The sequence below is a fragment of the Echinops telfairi genome, unplaced genomic scaffold (assembly GCF_000313985.2).
Source record: "Echinops telfairi isolate 266 unplaced genomic scaffold, ASM31398v2 ScPeMD7_7469;HRSCAF=8507_0, whole genome shotgun sequence".
Classification (NCBI taxonomy): Eukaryota; Metazoa; Chordata; class Mammalia; order Afrosoricida; family Tenrecidae; genus Echinops; species Echinops telfairi.
This window is the reverse complement of record NW_022111372.1, coordinates 18077712-18093511: the sequence shown is the minus strand read 5'-3', so window position 1 is coordinate 18093511 and position 15800 is coordinate 18077712. Positions and strand designations below refer to the sequence as shown.

The following is a 15800-nucleotide window of genomic DNA, read 5'->3' as shown; positions in this document are numbered from 1 at the left end:
CCCCCAACTACCATGACCCCAATTCTGCCTTGCAAACCTGGTTAGACCAGAGGATGCACAGCGGCGCATATGGGAACTGGAAATGGAGAGAATCTAGGACAGAGGAACCCCTCAGGACCAGGGGTGACAGTGGCGATACCAAGAGGGAAGGGGGGATAGAAAGGGGGAATTGATCACAGGGACCTACATATAATCTCCTCTCTAGGGGATGGACAGCAGAGGGGTGGGTGAAGGGAGACTCCAGGCAGTGTAAGATAAGACATAATAATAATTTATAAATTATTAAGGGTTCATGGGGGAGGGGGGAGGGGAGAGGGAAGGGTAGGGAAAAATGAGCTGATTCTGGGAACCCAAGAGGAAAGCGAATTTTGGGAATGATGAGGGCAACAAATGTATAGGTGTGCTTTACACAAGTGATCTGTGTATTGCGATGAATTGCATGAGCCCCAATAAAATGATTTAAAATATATATATATATAAAATTTGTAGAAAATCATTGATTTGTCAGGTTTCCTTTGGAAAATCTTTTAGAAATCACCGTAACAAGTTTGGGGAAAATAAAAAAAGAGTAATGGATTGTGAACATTTAAAAGAAAGTTGTAGCCAATTTCAAGATGGAAATACATTTCCAATTCAACTAGTTAAGCAAAAATTGCTGGTGAAAAAACTAAATCTTCAACTTTTAAGAAAAGCATAATAATTAGTTTGCAGGATATTGTCGAAGCTTTGTCAATATCAAACATATTTTCAGATTATCTTTAATAATTTTGTTAAATATTGGTTTTTAAATTTCCTTTGCAATGAAATCAACTATGTTCACATCAGTCTTACAAGAATGCAATCCTATTCTCATATTTAATCCAGTTTTAATTTGCATCTTCTATGTCTGAAAATGATTTACATCTTTGTGCCAGGCTGTATTAAATACTCTACAAGTAATGCTTAAATATTTTCATTAATTGTATCTATTACTTTTGTTATTGAATCTTGATCACGTCGTTTTAAGCTCCCTTTACAAATGTTATGAACTTCGAATGAAAAATATTCTTTTGTTTTTTTTTTCCTTAGAAAAATTTGTTATGACTCTATACTTTTCCCTGATGCTGTCACCTGAAAATATTTCCTTTTTTCCCACATGAGTGCTTTTCTCTTTGATAGGCATATTATTCACAATACTTATAACCTATTATTTTGTTAGAAAGTATCAGTTTTTCACATTTTTCTTTAAAATTGTTATATTGTTCTACTGTCCAGTACTCAGGGAGACTCATTTCAATTTTGAAGTTATTATTTTTATTTCCATAATTGGCAGGCTACTTTCTTCAAGTGGGAGTGGGAGATTCATTTCAATTTTGAAGTTATCGTTTTTATTTCGATAATTGGCAGGCTACTTTCTTCAAGTGGGAGTGGCCTTCCTTCTGGTTTGTTACATCCACAGCCAAGTTTGAGACAGCAGATTCCGATTTTGGTTTCCTAACTTGGTTGCCTTTTCACACTTTCATGGGTACCATGAAACAACTAAACGTGTTTTGTTTTAATATCTTGTGGAGCAGGAACAGAGATGAGCTTATATATTTGGATATTTTTACTTTGCTATCCATGTCCTGTCACATCATAAACTTTCATAAACAAAGTACTATGCTTATACTATTAATAAACATCAGTCAGTGCATACATGTTCTTCATTTGATCAAAAATGTCTTGCATGAGCTCTGATGATGAAATATGATCAAATAATGTGCATGAAAAATCTGCTTGTCATGGGGAAATTGTGGGGAAAAAACCCCGCAGTTTTTGATGACATACGTATTCTCATGCCATCAAAAACCAGAAACCATCAATGAGTGTCCTTAGTTCTGAGATGTGTTTGTCAAAATCTCTGCTGTCAGTGTCTAAGTCTGCCCTTTTGAGGCTTCTGCAATTAGGTACATTATTTTTTTTAAATAATAAATTACCTTTACTTAAAATTCCTTTGAAGCAGGAAAAAGAAAACAATGGATGTAGATTCCTCACTGCTGCGATTTCAGCCCTCACAGCACCACAAGGCTTGCTTATGCCTCTCAGAGACACTCGCCGGCATTACCAGGCACACACGGACACTAGCATTCCAACAAGGAAGCACATTCAAGCACAGCTGCGGAATGGACTTTACAATAACTTTGAAATCTATATTTCTGGATGCTCATTGTGTCCTAGCTTCCTATTGGTTTTACCAATTAATGATAGCCAGTGTATTCCTAGTAATTGTGGGAATTTGGGGCAAGAAGCAAAGTTGAAGTGAAGGAAAGTGTGTCATTTTCTAGTTCTCTAGCACTTTTAATGTTATAAGTATGTGCACTGAAGTATTTCATCAAATAAAAATGTAGCATTTCATCAAAAGTATAATGAGTTTTATAAAATAAATACATTGTGAGTATTTCAAGTATATTGCTCTTGTTAGGTGCCATTCAGTCAGCTCCGGCCTGAAGCAGCCCAATACTCATCAAGATGAAACCCTGCATGGTCCTGGGCCCCCCGGATGCAATCATCATGCCAATCCATCTCCTTGAGGGCCTTCCTCTTTCTAACTGCCCTTCCATTTCACCAAACTTGGTGTCCTTCTTCAGGGACTGGTCTCTCCTGAGACCACCGGTCCAAAATATATGAGATGAATTCTTGTCACCCTTGTCTTTAAGGAGCAATTTGATCTTACTTCTTCCAATATGGATGTGTCTGTCCAATTTACCGTCCATGCTACTTTTAATACTCTTCTCCAGTACCACAATTTACATGTCTCTATTTTTTCTGTGGTCTTCATTACTCAATGTCCACAGTTCACATGCATATGTGAAACGTCCACATATTACAAGTGCAGTTCTGTCTAAGTTTCTCATACCTATAGATGGAAATGAGCATGACTACAGGTGCTTAGAATATGGTGCTGCACGGATGAACATTAGAAAAAAAGAAAGAGCAAAGAAAGTTTTATATAAAGGGTAATTGTACAATCAGAAAGCATCCCAACCTAGTCCAGTCAAAGCCACTAAGTCTGATATTAGCCCATATGTCTGATACCAATCTATAAAGTCCTCTTCAGACTCATGAAACACATGCAATGACACGAATGCAGGACAATCACAAGCCAGTGGGTTGGAAGTCTTCTGGATCTGGTGGTGTTGGAAGCATCTCAGCCCTGGCAGGAGTCTCTACATGGCTTCTCTGGCTCAGGGCACTAGCCTCAGTTCCATGTGTCTTGCCAGCTACCAAGTATCCCAGGGACTCAGCCTTGTCAACAGAGAGTCTCCAAGGGAGTCAGCCGAGAGGGAGAGGAGCCTCCTGTTTTCAAGGAGGAAAATACAGCAGCTCCCAGAATTCTTAGGAGAAGGCCATGCCCACACAGAGGTCTCATTGTCTATTTCAAGATTGACAGGCTAGACTCCACCCCTACACTCTTTTTATTCCCTCTGAAACATAGCTTTTATTCTTTTTAAAAAAAAATCAATTTGTTGGGACTCATACAATTCATCGCAATACATAGATCAATTGTGTAAAGCACACCTACACATTTGTTGCCCTCATCTGGGGATGTGCAATGGAGCTGCAGGGAAGCAGAGCAAGGAGGTCCCGAGGGAACACCCCTACACTCTTAATCCTCAAATTGACACCAGATTCTGTTCTGTGACTACCACAAGGGGGGTTGGATTGTCCAGCGAATGGAACATTTGGGTCTCCTTAAACCCCTATGTCTCTGACTGGCATGTTTTATAAAAAGAGGTTTTATCATGTTTCTTTGTATATTTTTGTTTTGTTTTCCCAGTGAATTGTTGAGATTTTTTTCCAACACCAGTCTCTGTGTAATGCTAGGCTCCACGAAAAACTGCTCCTTGTGGCTTTACCTGCCCTGCAGGGCTCCTGCATCCCCCCAGAGGGGCTGGAAATGGGGCTGCTGTGGGCAGGCTGGGGGCAGGGACCTCCATGGGCACCATGAAAGATAAGGCCCCTCATTCTCCCAGGTGAGGCTGCCAGTAGGACCTGGTACAGAATCCGCCATGGTCCCCAACTCCCTGGGCCAGCTAGCATGAGAGGTGGCCCTCTTACCTCCATGGGCTGGGCTGGGGTCCATCCACCACGTCACAGGGCCCACAGTCTGTCCTCTGAGGGACTTGAGAGGCCTTGTCTGCCTCCCCACAAAACTCTCCCCCAGGCCCAAAGAGCTCCTAGCTGCCTCCCAGCAGCCCCCCTCCCACTGCTCTCAGGTAGGAAACCCAGCTCCTTTAGAGGACACAGTGGCCAAGGCAACAGCTAGGTGGGGCACTGGAAGCCAACCATAGAGGCATCTGGTGGGCAGGAGAACAAGCCACCTGGCCCTGTGGCCTGACCACCTGATGCCCTTACTGCTGTCAGCAGTCAGCACCAGGGCAGAGACCAATATTACTCTCAAAAGGGAGTTCTTAAAAATCTTTGACAATACCCAGCAATAGGAAGGAAGGAAGGAAGGAAGGAAGGAAGGAAGGAAGGAAGGAAGGAAGGAAGGAAGGAAGGAAGGAAGGAAGGAAGGAAGGTTAACATGAACTACTAGTTTACAAACTGCTTCTCCTGACAGGTTCCATCTGAAACTGACAAGAGACTAACCTTGGGCTTGTCCACCATGCCCTGCGCAGTGACATGAAAGGCGGGGCCTCTTGGGATTTGGGAAAGGGTCTGAACAGCCGCAGCCAGAGGGAGAGGAAGCCCATGGAGGGTTGGGAGCCCCTCTCTGTGTATGTATGCCGGTGGGGATGCCTGCTGGTCAGGACAGAACCATGTCTTCAAGGACCGGGGCCTGTAATCCTCACCCTTCTCCTGGTGGGTCACTGGGAAGAGGGTTGGCCTTGCTATGTTAAAGAGGACCGGCAATTAATATAAACAATCATTTTTGAGTTGGTAAGAGCAGATTTGGCTCAGAAGCACACCCCCCCAGCAGGTGACAAGAGAGATACCAGCCAATTGGATATGGCCAAGGAGCTGACAAGAGACAAGGCCTTCCCAGAGCCTTCCCCTAGAGTTAGGCCCTGAATTCAGACTTCTCACCTCCTAAACTGTGATACAATTAATGTCTGTTTGTGAAAGTCACTCTGTGAGGTATTTCTGTTACAGCCTCAAGGGCTGAGGAGGATACCTGGGAATAAATAGCAGGTCAGCATGGCTATGCATAGCCTTCGATGCAGCACTCTCACACTATGCTGGCTCTCATGGTTAAGGAATGGTGGAAGGCATGTTGTCACTGAAGTTTTCCTCCTGCTAGCTGGTCTGCCTGGGGGCCACAAGGCCTTGCAAACACAGCTCCCATATCCCTCCTGCATTCCAGCCTGTCTACACAGCTCACAATTGCCTTGTGCCCCCAGTCTCTGCAGACTGCCTACAGAGTCTGGAGGCTGGGAGCCCGGGGTCTTTGTCATCAGTGACAGCACCGTGATGATCCAGGCCTAGCTAGCAGTGGGACAGCTGTTAGCTCCTTTTAACTGGGCTTCTCTCAGAGGCTTCCAGCTCCGGCCACTCCTCACCTTCTCTGAGGACCTGAACGCTCAGGATCAGCCCGTGCTGCAGCAAATGGTCCTGTCCACAGGTCTGAAGAACTGTCATCACCTTCGACACACAGACACACAGGGGCAGAATCTGACTTCTTGAGCTTCCCAGGGCAGAGGGCAGAGGGTGCTCAGCCAAGTCTGGGGATCCAGCAGTGTGCCTCTCCTCACCTGCACTCTAATTTCCAATGTTGGCCACAGGGAGAGTTCCCGATACAGGCTCTGATCCAGACCCCAGCGTCTGTTAGCAACTAGGACTGCATTCCAAAGAGAACCCTGGCTTCACCTTCCAAGTCTTCATGACCTTCACCGGAGATCCTGAAGTTCAAGCACACCAGAGAGGTTCAAGCAGGCCCCAGTCAGATGACACTAGCAGTCTTTTCATCACAGCAGGTTTGCTCCTTGTTGAAAGTGAGGAGGGGAGGGGTAGTTCGGGGGAGGGGGGGTTTGCATAGCATCCAGGAAGCCCAATGAGCAAGAACAGGAATCCCTTAGAGCAGGCTATAACCCAATGGGTAGGGACATTGCTGGCACATGGGGATTCAGATGCTAATGAGTACGAGGGGAGCAGGTGTTGAGGTTGGTGATTAAGGCACAGACAATGATAGGGTGCAGGTGAGCCCCCGGGCTTTGTAACTGTGCTGTTTTAGGCCACCAGGGAAGGCATAGCTTACTTCTTCCACAGAGCCTCCCCACACTCCCCTAGTGTTTCAGGGACACCTGCACTTGGAGACATTAGAGACCAGCCCCCAGTGAGGGACCCTGCTGACTGCTCCACATGGAGGTCATGAGGGTCCTTTCAAACACAGACCCATGTCCCTGGCTCCCAGACTGTCTACACAGGTCACAAGTGCACTGTGAATGTCAGCTTCATCTCCCCCTGGCGTGGTTAGTGGGCCCTGGCAGCCTAAGTCCTTTGTGGTCCGTGACACCATCACAACAGAGCAGGACAGGCCCAGATGATGCTGGCAGTGAGACAGATGTTGCCTCACTTTACGCGGACTTCCATCGGAGACTGCCTCTTCAGACCACCCCTCCCCTTCCCTGGGGACCTGAATGCTCAAGACTAGCCTATCAGGAGACATAACTCTTGTCTACACCTTTAAGAACTGGGGTCACTGTGACCACACAGCCACACAGCGGGCAGAGCCTTGCTGCCAGACACTACTCAGGGCTGAGGACAGGTGCCCATTCATGTTTTGGGAGGGTGTTATGCAGCAAGTGTCTCCCCACTTCTAATCTGATTTGTGAGGAGGGACACACAGAGTATTCCCAATGGGAGCCCCACATAAGACCCCCTAAGCCTACGACCAAGTAGGACCATCATCCAAAGAGATCTTGGATTAACCTTCCAAGTTTTCATGACCTTTAACCAGAGATTCCAAAGTTCAAGTACACTGGGGAGGTTCAATGAAGCCCTGTTCACAGGACTCTGGGCACCTTTCCCTCAGGGTGGTAAGTGCTGGGGACCTAGGGGACAGGTGCATCCTCAAGGCCACACAGGGAGCACCAGAAGGATCATCATAGAGCAGGTTACAAAGCAATGGATAGGGACATGGCTGGCACCCAGTGAAGATTCAGGAGCTCTACAAGTGGGGATCAAGACAGGGCTAAAGTAGAAACAGTCTGGATTTGCTCTGTGAACTGCTACAGGCCGCCGGGTGAGGCATTGCTTGCTTCTTCCATAGAGCTTTCCCCATGTACCCTCGGCGCTTTCAGGGACACCAGGATGCACACGCATGACATCTGTACTCACAGATGGGTGCCAGCCCCCAGCGATGGACCCTGCGGACTGGTCCACCTGGGGGCCATGAGGCCCTTCCAAACTGGTTCCCATGTCCCTGCACTCTGCATCCTCGGTCATCAGTGACATTGACACCGTGAAGCAGGTTCTGGCATTGGCATCGATAGGATTGCACTACAAGTGGGTTTTCTTCAGAGACTTCCTACACAGACCCTTCCCCTCCTTCCCTGGGAACCCGACCACTGAACCCGCCTATGTGAGAGGCAGTAATCATGCCTTCAGGTTTGACGAGCTAGCCTCGTGGTCAGCACACAGGGCTACTCATCGAAGTCTTTGGGTGGGTATCAAGCAGCGTGTAGCCCCCACTTGCACCCTAATTTATGACAATGGCCACAGAATTCGTGGCCCTATTTAAGACTCTAAGCAAGCCTGTTTCCCCAAAGGACCACCATCCAAAGAGAATCTTCACCCTTCATGTCCTCAGGATCTTTAATGCATTCTGAAGTTCAAGCACCCAGAGAGGTTGCAGGAGGCCCCAGCATGCCGGGCTGTCCAAATGGAAGGGAAAACCCTGGTGATGGGGACATTGCTTTGAGTATGTCTGAGTTAGTCTGGGTATTTTAGAGAAACAAATCCACAGAAATTCATGCATAAGATAGTTTTATATAAAGGTTAAGTGCACATCAAGAAAACATCCCAAGCCAGTGCTGCCCAAGTGCACAAGGCCAACATTTGTTTGTATGTCCTACACCAATCCACAAAGACCTCCTTCATCTCACAAAACACACGCAATGATGCCAATTGTAGGAGGAAAGCTGAGTCAGTGAGTGTGCAAGCATCTCAGTTCTGGCAGGGGTCTCCACACGGTTGCTCCAGCACCCAGGGCTGCATCAGGGTAGGTCCATGTGGCTTCTCCCCAGGGATGTCTTGTAGGAAGTGAGCCTTGCAAGCTGAAGCAGGGAACTGGCTAAGGCAGCTGCACCCTGGTCCAACCATCAGAAAGCAAGAGACCCGAGAACTACAAAAGTGAGATTCACTGAGACATTTATCCGTCCTCCCTTCAATTAACCCCACATGTGTTTATCGGGCAGGTTGGCACAACAAACTAACTACCTCAAAGTCCATGGAGTCAAACACAACCATTTTCACTTAAAGCTTTTCAAGAACACAGCAGTTAGAGAACGTTCCACCAGCTGTAAAGACAAGGATAAATGAAGTACACTCAGAGACCACAGAGCCTCCCACCAGTAGTAAAGAGAAGGATAATTCAAGGGCACCAAGAAGTCACACAACCACTGGTTGTAAAGAGAACATATAACAAGGTCCATAGACATTCCAAACAGCTGTAAAGAGAAATACAGAATACCAATATACCAGCAGTTGGACACAATCTACCAGCATTTGGACAGACATGCATACAGGGTGCTCCTTGAGAGCCTCCTTAGTTACAGACCTGCCACCAGACACACACATGCACATACATGTACCCATCAGCAGGACTGCCACCAGGAACACCCACACACACACTATTCTTACCTCACACATATACCATATACCCACCATGATTACTACCAGCAACAAGCATGCACACACAAACACATGCACACAGACACCCATCAGGAAGACTGCCACCACACACATTCACACACATAGATGCAAACACATGTGAACACACACATTTATCCACCAGGAAGATTGTCGCCAGCCAAACATACAAAGATAGCCAACAGAATACCAACATGTGTGTGCGTGCACACACATACACACACAAACACTTACTAGGAGGACTGCCACCAGCCACATACACATTCTTATGCCCAATTACACACCCCAGGAGGTCTCATACAAATTCACATGCCCACATGTACACACAAGAAAGACTGCCACCCCACCCCCCATACACTTATACACAGGTATATATACCTATCAGGAGGATTGCTAGCAATCACACATGCATATACACATGCACATACATCTATACCTATCATGAAGACTGAGACTGGTGATCCACCCACAACCATAGACACATGTACTCACTCGCCAAGACAACATGCCACCCCACATACTCACAAGGAAGACTGCCATCATCCTCCAGACCCACAAATATATGTACACAGGTGTACACAGACACATGAACCCAGCAAGAGGACTGCCACCAGCTATCCCAATGCACAACCATCTACATGCTCATACACACCTGCTATCAGGACTTACAACAGTCTCCCCCACCCCTTCCCAAATACTGATACATGTGCTCTTACAAGGAAGGCTGCCACTAGTGCCCCTCTCATCCCCCATCTCCCAACCCCCACACAGAAACATAGGCACTTACAAAGAGGGCCGCTACAGGTCACACACACACACACACACACACACACACACACACACGCGCGCGCGCGCGCAAATGCAACCACTTGTGGTAGCAGTTCTTCTGGTGGGGACAGGTGTTGTGGCAAACCTGGTGTGTGTGTGTGTGTGTGTGTGTGTGTTGACAATCCCCCCGGTGGGTATGTTTTTGTATATGTGCTGGCAGTCCTCTGGGTGATATATGTGTGAGTGTATGTGTGGTGTCAGTTTTTCTAGTGGCAGTCCTTCTTATGGGTACACACAGTTTGTAGTAATAGTCCTCTTGGTGTGTATGTGTACATACTTGGTGGCAATTGTCCTGTTGGATTTAAATATGTGTGTGTACGTGTGCTGGAAGTCCTCCTCTTGATACATGTATATGTGAAGGGGTTGGCCATGGTTATGGTGGGTACATGTGTGTATGGGGACAATACTCCTGGTGTGTGTGAGTGGGTATGTGGTACCAGTGTGTGTATGTGTGTGTGCATCTGTATGGTTTGTCAGGCCTCCTTGTGGTTATGTGTGTGTGTGCAAGTACATGTGGGCTGGCAATACTCCTGATGGGTACGTATGTGCACGTGAATGTGTGTATGTGGTGGTAATACTCCTGATCTGTGTGATGACTGTGTGTGTGTGTGTGTGTGTATGTGTTGTATCAGGCCTCCTAGTGAGTATGTATGTCTGTGTGTGTGTGGCAATTCTGGTCCAAGTATTTGTGCATGTGGATGTGTGTTTCTGTGTCTAGTGGCACTCATCCTGGTGTGTGTGTGTGTGTGTGTGTGTGTGTGTGTGTGTGTGACTGATGGCAGTTCTAGTGGGTGCATGTGGGTGGTGTAGGGCGGTGGCGGGGGATGGTGCTAGTGTCACTCATGAGTTCCTGTGTGGGTACATGTTATTCTTGCTGGTGGCATTCCTGGTCGATATGTGTGTGCATGTCTGCATGTGTGGTTAGTAGCAATCTTTCTGGTAGGTATGTGTAAGTATGCATGGGTGTCTGGTGGCAGTACTTCTGGCGGATATACATGCATGCGTGTGCATGTATATGGCTGGTGGCAGGGCTGTAAATATGGGCTCCCTAAGGTCAGCCTGTATCCACACAGCTAGCTACTGGAGCCTTCCGTGGTCTCTGGGTGCATTTACTGTTGATGGCTGCATGAGAGTGTCCTCACTTGTCTCAATGGGCCTGCATCGCCAGGAGGTATTTGCTTTAGAACAAAACTAAGCAGCTAAGAATTTGTGATTTATAAACCACCTCATGTTTGTGTCTGTACTGTTCTGACCATCCACCACTCAGCCTCCCACCTCACCCAATGTCAGCCACAAGGGGTTATGTCCACACTCACTTTAAGGTTCCCCTACCAATAAAGCACCTGAGGTGCAGGGTTGACGGCATTACTGCAAACGGACGCATTCTCTCCCCCACTGCTGCCTCCTGCCAGGACAAGGCCAGTGTTTTCACTAGTAGCACAAACCCAGGGGACTCTCCTCCGACCAGCAAGCAGGAAAAGGAAGGAAGGCTCAGGCAGAGTGCCTTCCCGAGGCCATCAACGCAGAAGGGAGTTCTTCACAGGCACAGGCTTGCAGGAAGGCACTCCTGTGTTCTGCTCACCACATCGTCATGCCACACCATTTCTACTCAATCCTTCAAACAAAGCTGCCTCTTAGGCCCCGCCAAGCCATCCCTGTCTCTCAATTACATGAAGATCCATCATTTCTGAACACAGAAGGGAAGAGGATGAGAATGGGCTACAGGGTTCTGACTGCATTTTGCCACATGGCTGGTTTCTCTGCAGTCTCTTCTGCTGTTGGCAAGACCTTCTCAGACTTGTCTGTGACAAAGTGAATGGTCTGTCCCATTCTTACATGCAGTATTAGAAAGTTCACGGTTGCAACTCAATGAGAGCAAGTATAATATGTTGCTTTCCATTTGTGTCTGTCTGAGTTGACTTGACAAATTCAAAGACACTCGTGTGTAATAGAGAACTTTATATCAGAGTAATTGTATATTAAGAAAATATCCCAGCCCAGTCCATTTGTATGGTATTAGCCTATATGTCTGATATCAGTCTATAATTTCCTCTTCAGACTCATGCAACTCAGGCAATGATGCAGAATGCAGGAAGATCACAGGCCAGTGGGTGGAAAGTCTTGTGGAGGCAGTGGTGGTGGAAACATTTCAACACTGGTGTGGGTCTCCATGTGGCTCCTCCAGCTCCAGGGCTCTAGCTCCTTTAGAAGTCTCCATGTGGCTTTTAAGCAGGAACACAAGCCTCCAGTGAGCTATTTATTTCCATCATGCTTTGAACTAAGGTCATCAAGCTGCAACCTGATTGACAGGCTAGACTCCACCCCTTTGCAAGTTGACAGGAGGTTATGGAACTACCGCATCATTTATTCTCCTTTTCCTTCATTGAGTGGTTTGAAATTTAGGCAGAGGAGAGAGGGAAGTTATGTATTTAGCATAGCAACCCTCAACAATAACGGGTACTTACACATTCTAACCCATAGGTGGTTTAAGGACGGGAACACAGGCGGCATTGTTGGGACACAAAACATATTCCTGACATCTGCTATCACATGTCCCCTGCTCTTGGTGTTGAAGTGGGAAAGAGAACTTGACGTCCTTTCTGGACTCAGCATTTAAGCCAGTCATCACATGGCACGTTTAGGAAATCAAGACCTGAAGTATTTCTCTGGTTCCTTGGAATCTAATATTTCTAAAATGAAAAATACCTCTGGTTTTGAACTTTATTTCTGAAATTTCAATAACAGGATCATTAAAACTTAAAACTAACTAAGACCCAGAGTTTATCCCAATAATGCATACATCAGATAATGAGAATCATACAAAGGTTTAATTCTCAGAACATACAAGCTAATAGAGCATCCTTTTCTTAAGAATTTCTTGGTGATTTTTTAAAATAGGAAGTGGTTGGCTATCATGCAATTACAATAACAGTATACTTCTTCCAAAACACTCCATTTTACAGATTATAGTAAATTTCCTAAGGTTAAAAAAAGAAAGAAAGAAATCAAGACCTTTCCACACACTTGTCAAGGTTCCTTAGTGAAGTAAATGTTACGTGCTTGACCGTCAACCTAAACCCACTTTGTGAGCCTATGAAAGAAGGGCTGGAAATCGTTTTTCATGAATATTATGGTCAAAAGTTCGTCAGGGATCGGCTGTCCTATGGAACACCTGTGGTCTACTTGAGTCAAAATCAACTTGATGATAATGGGTCTCCACACTCGTCAAGAGCAAAGCCACATCTTCCTGACCTACTCTGTGGATTAGGCACCTCTTTGGAGCACAACTCTGCTGTGCAGTCAGTCAGGATCATCGGGCCACTCACTTCCTTTATCTGGAGTAATTGGTAGAACTATAGGTATTCATAGCAAGCCCTATGGGACACACAGAACTGTGTGCACTGTAGTATTCTGAGATCGATCTAAATTTATTGTGTGAGGTTTTATTGGTTTTTGATTTTTATTGCCAGAATGATGATAGTGACAATGAGGCTGAATGAGGTCAAACATCCTCTGTAAACACTCATTTCACAGTTGCCAGCTCTTTGCTTTCTCCTCTCACCCTTCCCCCATCTTGCTTTTAGTGGAATGCAGAATTAGCCACCCTTCTAAATGAATGTTGTTTGTGTCCACTCATTTTTCAAAGTGATGGCCTTTAATGAAGAGAGACAGGACCTCTGTGTGTCAAGAGGTCTTGTTCAGTCTTATATTGGTGGGTAAAAATGGAACCACCCTATAATTACATAAACTCAAAGGTCAGTTTTTCCATTATCATTAACTCGATCACCAATGTGTAAAAGTGAGGGAAGGAGAAAGCGGACAATGGCCCAATGTGCCTGTGAAGGTAATTACACTCCTATGAGACCAGTGAAGCCACACGTGTGGTACATGTCTATCATGTAGGGAGCAATGATACTTCAAAGACCGTGTGTTCTATAACAGGAAGGGTATGGGCCTCTAAACCAGGAATGCTGGGACCAAGCCACATAGCTGCCACTCAGTTGATGAACATTGATTGGTGTATTGCTGACATGTTGGGCTGTGACCCATATGGCCAGCAGTTTGAATATGCCAGCAACTCCACAGGAGAAAGACTGGGATTTCTACTACTGTAATCAGTTACAGTCTGAGAAAGCCACAGGTGAGTCACAATGAGTCAGCTTGTCTTAATGGCAATGAGTTTGAATTTTTTTGATTGATGCCTGTGTATATTATTTGATCCCTTTAATATCACTCAGACTAGCGAATTAATTTATTCAAGGCCATGTGCTGGTAGGTTGAACATGTAGCAAAGGGTGCTCAGCCAAGTCTTTGAGGGGGTATCAAACAACATATATCTCCTCAGACCCCAATTATACCCCAATTTCTGACAATAGTCAAAGAATTGGTGATGAAGACCCTAAACCTGTGACCATCTAGTACCACCTTCCACAAAGAGAACCTTGACTTCACTCTCCATTTCTTCCTGGCCTTGTAACAGAAACTGAAGCTCAAGCACCCCAGAGAGATTGAAGGAGGCTCCAGCATACCAGGCAGGCCAGACAATGGAAAGCCACTAGGAAAGTTGCTCAGAGTAAGTCCGTGGAGTCCAACTCAACCATTTTCTGTCATGTCCCCATAGCAGATGCCAGTAGTGCAACAATGCAGTGCAGCAGATCACAATGGAGCCTCAAGATATAGTAATGCATAGCACAGCACTGAAACAGGACCCATTATAATACACGGATCGACTCTGATCACAGGTAGTGCACAGCAGCTAACTCAGGCAGCAGCGCCGTGGTCCAATCACCAAGGAGAAAGAGCAAGAGGCCGACCTAGGTCGTCTTCCAATGAAGTTGTGGCCTAATTGACAGACTAAATTCTGCCTACATGTTCCTATGGGAGCCATTTTGGCACAAAAAACCTAACTATCAAAGTCCACCCTTTGTCAACTTGGCACTTGTACACAATTCTTTCTTTTTATTAACATATAATTTTATTGGGGGCTCTTACAGTTCTTTTTCTTTTAATCATTTTATTAGGGGCTCATACAACTCATCGCAATCCATACACACATCAATTGTGTAAAGCGCATTTGTACATTCATTGCCCTCATCATTCTCAAAACATTTTCTCTCCACTTAAACTCCCAGCATTAGGTCCTCGTTTTTCCCCTCCCTCCTTGCTCCCCCCTCCCTCATGAGCCCTTGATAGTTTATAAATTGTTATTTTGTCGTATCTTGCCCTGTCCGACGTCTCCTCTCACCCACTTTTCTGCTGTCCGTCCCCCAGGGAGGAGGTCACATATAGTTCCTTGTAATCAGTTCCCAATGTACACAATTCTTTAGCCATATATAATTTCCAGACATTAATGAAATCAAACTTATACCTAACATCTTATAGCTAGCATACATAAAAATGAAAATAAACTGACCCCATTTGTATCAGGCATATTATATGTGAACAAGGGAAAAATTGGGGCTACCCTGGGATTTTAATTCAACATAAGTAAATTAGATTTATATCTTTTCCACTCTCTCCAAATCTACTTATGTTGTGCTGTGTGGTCTGTGGTGTTCCTTTTCCTCATCCAAAGGAGCTCCAGAGAGCTTCATACTGCTCATGTATTGTGGCAGACTGTTTCCATAAATGTTGCTGCATTTAGGTGCTATTGAGTAGGTTCCAACTCATAGAGACCTTACATTCAACAGAAACACTGACCAGTCCTGCATCATCCACATGATTGTTGTTTTAGCCCATTGTCGAACCATTGAGTCAATCAATCATAGGGTCTTCCTCTTTTTCACTTTCCATCTACTTTACTATGTATTATGTCCTATTCCAGGGACTGATCTCTTCTCACAGCATGTCCAAAGTATCTGAGATAAAGTCTGTTCATTCTTGCCTCTAAAGAGCATTATGACTCTACTTCTTCCAAGACAGATTTATTTCAGCAGTCTCTGGTACAATCAATATTCTTTACCAGCACTATACTTTCAATGCATTGATGCGTCTTTGTTCTTCATTGTTCAGTGTCCAGCTTGCACATACATGCGAGGTGATTGGAAATACCACGACTTGGGTCAGGTGTACCTTAATCCTCAAAGTGACATCCTTGTTCTTACCCACTTTAAAGAGGTCTTGTGCAGCAGATTTAGCAA

The 15800-nt window shown here is 45.5% G+C and overlaps 1 pseudogene; it reads right to left on the bottom strand.

The window, feature by feature from the left end:
• The window catches only part of LOC101640308, a 150456-nt pseudogene extending 143049 nt beyond the window's left edge, over positions 1 to 7407 (bottom strand).
• Positions 7408 to 15800: the final 8393 nt, after the last annotated feature.